Source organism: Adiantum capillus-veneris, chromosome 3, assembly GCF_014529385.1.
Source record: "Adiantum capillus-veneris isolate H3 chromosome 3, ASM1452938v2, whole genome shotgun sequence".
Taxonomy (NCBI): Eukaryota; Viridiplantae; Streptophyta; class Polypodiopsida; order Polypodiales; family Pteridaceae; genus Adiantum; species Adiantum capillus-veneris.
Genome location: NC_140933.1, coordinates 15177814 through 15183848, shown reverse-complemented (window position 1 = coordinate 15183848; position 6035 = coordinate 15177814). Strand labels below are relative to the sequence as shown.

At 39.2% G+C, this 6035-nt stretch overlaps 1 pseudogene; it reads left to right on the top strand.

Moving 5' to 3' along the window:
- Positions 1 to 763: 763 nt before the first annotated feature.
- LOC147460537 (uncharacterized) lies at positions 764 to 1459 on the top strand (annotated as a pseudogene).
- The last annotated feature ends 4576 nt before the right edge of the window (positions 1460 to 6035 follow it).

The following is a 6035-nucleotide window of genomic DNA, read 5'->3' as shown; positions in this document are numbered from 1 at the left end:
TTTACTTATGCTCTGCTTAGAAGTAAAACACCCGACAAGAATTTGCAGTTCTTTTGTGGGAGGTGGTTCTTTTGTGACTGCGTAATAGGTTCTTGAAATGTTGCAATAGGTTAGGCCAACCCGTTGTGAAAAAGTCACAGTCAGACAAGACAATGAGATAATTGGATTCACAAGTATTCCTAGTATTGCAGCCACCAAGTGCTATCGGCTTGTATATTCTCCAGTGTTTTGGAAAAATGTAACTTTTACAAAGCCTTTCGTGCATCTAGTGTGCTTGGTTGATAAAGATGAATTCATATTTGGGTGGGTCTATTGTTACATGCATGACGCTTTTTGCAAGCTAAAGTAGCATATGTCCTTTGTAGCATGAGAGAAAAACACAATGGTGTCATGCTGAGAAATGTTGTGTTGGGTTTCAAGCCCTTGTTGTTGTGGTCTAACCCGTGGGAAGCTGCCTTGTTAGTAAACTGATACACATCACCCTTTGTGTTTGGTACATGCATGGTAAAAGGGGTGGCTAGTATAGTTAGCCCTTTTTTATATATATGTAAGGGTTTCAATAATAAGATATAGCGTGCAATTTTCTATCGACTCTCTCTCTCTCTCTCTCTCTCTCTCTCTCGCTCATTCCTTGTTCTTATCCTATTCACAGTCCTCCTCTCATGACTTTGTTACACTAGCGTCCATCATAGACTTGTTCCCTAAAACAATGGTATCAGAGCCTAGGTGGTGGCTTGCCACTAATCTACTATGCATGCATGTGATGGAGGTGTTTTTGTAAAGGGAAACGTCATTCGCAAGCGAAGTAGCAAAGAGATTGCAAGATCTCACAAAGGAGGTAGCCAAGATCTCGCAGAGATTGCTCAAGGGACAACAAAGCGATCCAAAGAACTTGCTACCGAGGTTTCTAAGAAAGTTGATTAGCTAAAATTCTTACCTTGGGACATAACTCTTCCCATTCCCTCTGCCTCGCTAGCACCATCATCAATATTACCCTACTTCTTCTTTCGTTTTATCTAATGAAGAGCTTATCAAATGGACTGACCCTCATCACATTTCAAGACTTTTCTTTGGAGGATTTCATTGTATCTAATGAAGAGCTTATCAAATGGCCTTACCCTCATCACATTTCAGGACTTTCCTTTGGAGGATTTCAATTTTGATGCAAAGGACAATTTGGGGACTTCAAATATATGGAAAGACTTGTGCTAAATGTTGCTTCAAAAATTTCACAGTTTAGATAAGAGTTGTGTCATAGGCACATGAAGGAGAATAGATTTTGGAAGATTTATTTCACCTTAGTGAGAAGTCATGTCATGTTGTTCTTTATGAAGCATCGCTTGTCATGCCCAATGATTTTTTTAGTGATGAGCATCATAAAAAACCAATGATTGATACACCAACTACCAATGAAGGAATACAATTGGCAAAGAAACCTTCTAGGGTGGTGATCTATTAATGATCAGGATATTGATGGTCTAAAGAACGGTCCTCTATTTTGAATAGATGTTCTAGAGTATTATTTCCATGTCATAGTTCTATTTTGATTTTGTCAATTGTCAATTACATTGTGTCAGAATTGTACGAGTATAGACACTGCAACACAAAAAAGTGCTAAGATCTCCTTGAATCTATTTGGTTGAGTTCAATATTCATGATCTTAAATGCACTCGAGATGCAATCAAGGCACTACAAACAAGCCTAATTATAGAGGGTAAGGCCTATACATGGTGCATGTTTCTCAAGGAGAAGGACATCATACCATAGACATAGGTGGCCTTGGACGATATGTTAAAAAGAATTTCTACCCACCAATGAGGTGCAAAGAGCTTGTTCTGCATGGGACAAGTGCTCTATGCGCTAGTATAAGACCGTGTTAGAGTATATCTTGCATTATTATGATGTGATTCTCAAGTTGGAGGGTCTAGAAACCTTGGGTCAACACCAGATCTTAAGAAGCAAGTTAAAACCCAAGATCCCAAGATGCTTGAGAAAGATATAGTACATGCACATATACATGACAATCCCAATGAAAAAGCATCACATAAAACACACATGCCTGACAATTCACATGCAAATGCACGAGCATCTCATGGGTATAATAAGAAAAAAAATATAGTAGCTATATCAGATGCATCTAACAATCCCAAAGGGCCTAGGGGCCATCTGTCTACTGAAGATTTTGAAAAGGCAAAGAAGGAAAGGCTATGTTTTACTTATCTAGGATGTGGACACGGAAAAAAATATTGTCCCAACAAAAAATCTATTGCCCAAGGTAAAGACAAATTTGCGCACATGGTGCAGCTGCTTCCTCTTTGTGCTTTTTCAATGTGGAAGTAGCACACATCAAATTGGTGCAAGAGTGCTCTATTAGGGCCGCAATGTGGCAACCGACCTTTGGTCCACACAAGCTGATGCACATGCATGGGTTTATCCAAGATCACAAGGTGAGAATTTTGGTAGACAACGGTGTTTCGCACAATTTCATTCACTATAAGTTAGTGAAACGCTTCAATTTTCCCCACACTCCTAATTTCCACCGCTACAAGGTAGTTATGCTTAACGGCCGTGATGTCAATGTGTGGGATACACAAGTAAAGGATCTACCACTAGAGATTCAATGATATCATACGTCCTTGAATTTCCAAGTCATGAAGATGGATCAGACAGATGTGATACTTAGTTGGGAATGGTTATATAGGTTAGGGTCCTCATTAAAGCGTAGCTATGAGCATATTAGTTTGATGTTTGAATCCAATGGAATGCATGTTCTATTGTTGGGAGAAAAGGATATTCTTTCCTTGCTGCTTATTTTTATAGTCAAGCTTATGAAGATCTCTTCTCAAGATGAAATAGAAGAACTCTTTTTGTGTTACTCGTTGTGTCATTTTTTGTCAAATGTTATTAATGTTTTAATAAGTGATAAATCCTCAACATCGCATTCTTCTCTTCCACCTATGGCTACTTCTCTTTATGGATCTAGTAAATTAAAAGAACTGGTAATGGACTACAAGGATGTGTTAAGCTTGTTAGTAAACCACCCTACATAATGAGTCATTATGAGGCTATTGAGGTGGAACATCAGCTTGTTGACTACCTCAATGAAAGGTTCATACAACCCAATTCTTCTCCATGGACCTCTCCCATTTTGTTGGTGAAGAAAAAAGACGATAGTATGTGCATGCACATCAATTATCATGGCTTGAACATGGTTACTATCAAGAAAAAGTATCATTTACCTAGAGTGGATGATTTATTTGATAAACTCACGCATGCTCATATATTTACAAAGATAGATTTGCAATCTAGGTATCATAAAGTACGCATTAGGCTGGCTGATATACTCACACTTGTTTTCTAAACAAGGTTTGGACACTTTGAGTTTTTGGTTCTGCCCCTTCGATGTTGACCAATGTGCGAGCTACTTTCATGATGCTTATGGACAATGCCTTAAAACCATGTTTGGGAAAGTTTTGTTATCATTTTCCTTGATGAAATACTTGTGTATAGTGCCTTTGAGAAAGCGCACTTGAAAGATCTGAAGCAAGCATTTGAACTGCTATGGCAAAACAAGTTATATGATGCCAAGGATTCCAAATGTGATATCCTCAAGGATGGGATTCACTATTTGGGGCATGTAATTTCAACTCCTGGACTTCATATGGATAAATCCAAAGTGGATTCCATTTAGAGATGGCCTTCTTCCAAAAATCTAAAAGAGCTACAATGTTTCTTTAGATTTGCAAGTTTTTACTGTCGATTTGTTAAAAACTCTGCTTGTATTGTTGTTCCTATGACGGACCAACTAAAATCCAAAGGGAAAATCTTTGATTCAAGAGAAGCTCAATAGAAAATTTTTGATGATCTCAAGGTTGCATTAGCAATAGCTCATATTTGCTCTTGTGGATGCTATGAAACCGTTTGTGCTAAAACCCTTGATAAAATCCATAGATATTGCAAGGCCAAGGGCCAACCTAGGGGGTCACAGACCTAGGCCAAGGGCATGGACTGCTTGAATGTGGATTGGGGATCCTAAAGAGGGCTAAATCTAGGAGAAATAGGCGATAAATATAGGGGGGTAGGGACAAGGATCACCATGACAGTCCCCTGGGTCTCTCACTGGTATCAGATCTTCATGCTAGTTTGGGACAAAAACGAAAGGGCATGGTCTTGCATGCTAATGCAAAAGAGGCCGTGAAGATGAAGAGAGACTGAGCATGCTCTGTGCGTGAGTGATCCCCTACACACACCTAGGCTATGACCTCAACCTGCATGAAATCAAGCGTGCTTAGGCTTGCTAAATTTGCACCGAGAAGTAGGCAACTTTTGCAGCTCCCACAAACGAGCACCAGAACTCCCTCCCTCTCTCATTTTCCGTCTCGCTCTATTGTCGTTGCATTGCATAGCCTTTGGAGGCCTATTTTCAAACCAAGGCGTCCAAATTTGGGCACCTTGGCCACCCTAAAATTCATTTAAGGGTGCATTCCCACCTCGGGCACACACCTCACAACTGGAGAATTAACAAAGCTTGATAAAGTGCATAGCTTGGATACACAATCTTGATAAAGTACAAACCTAGAGTAGTATCCAAACATTACAAAATATATGCAAAAAGTCGTAGTCAGCCTAGTAACACTGACGGATTCAGAAAACAATGAGTTCAACTAGTTTTTAAATCAAATTTGGCACGTAATTTTGACTAAAGCTACGGGTTTCTTTCGGCATTGACAACATCCATTGGTGGTTTTGATGTGGCACAGCCAAGCATCATATTGATAGCAGTACATCTTCTCCTGTCATCCAATGGATTTTGAGATAAAGTACTATATTTTATCTTGCTAGCATAACACATACCGCCATGGATTTGGACATTGATATGCACCATATGTTTGATTTCAAAATCCTGCACCAGTTCCACTTGTTGCAACCTTGTGGTCGGATACTCTCTTGGAGGGTACCTGTGTGGCACCAAGGCCGGATGATAGCTATGAGTTTCTTGAAGTGTAAGATTTTTGTGCATTGGAAACACCATGAGTGTGTTATAGAATAATTTTGCACGCTTAAATGAAAATGTTACTAAATTATCAAATTTAGTAGTGAAATATATACTTGAGGGATGCACCTTTTAAGAAACTATTCATATAATGTGCGCTCAAAGGGTATTAAAAACACCCCTTTACTTATATGCTTAAGGTAATAAAATGATCCCTTTTTTCCCAAAAACTTACAAGTTTTCCTCCAAAATCAATTAGAAAACCCCTTCTATCAATATAGTCCTGTTAAAATTTTAAGATTTTGGCAATTAAAAAACCCATTCATTTGAAATCACGTGGTAACTTACATGTCTAAGAGGTGAAACCCCCAGTATATATGCAACAGTAAACCAAGGGCCCTACGGGAATGCATGTGAAGGAGCAAGGCTCCAATCTGCGACAAGGTCCAATTTGGATTCTCTGCACTCTCTCTCCCAAAATGAGGTGGACGATTTGTTGAAAATACAAAACCACCGATTTTTAGTAGAGAGGAGAGATAATGAAACAAAGATACGGTGAATATGTTCCTCAATAAATGGGATGGGATTCGAGTGGGATTCATGACCTTAGATGCACTCCAAATGCAGTTAAGGCATTGCAAACAAGTCTGACACTAGAAGGCAAGGCCTACAAATGGTGGATGTCTCTCAAGGATAAGGGCATCGTACCACAAAATAATTTCTACCCACAAATGAAGCGGACATAAATTGGTCTTCTTTGGATAAGTGTTCTATGCATCAGTATAAAACACTGTTGGAGTATATCTCAGACTATCGTGATGTCATTCTCAAGTTGGAGGGGTTAGATACCTTTCAGAAAGTGCATGGGTTTATCCATGAGCTGACCCCAGATCTTAAGAAGCATGTCAAGACTCAAGACCCCAAGATGCTTAGGGAGGCTATAGTGCAAGCCCATATACACAATCTCGGTGAGAAAACACTGCATAATACTAACGTGCCTAACACTATACATATGCAAATACAACATGGGCACAATAAAAAA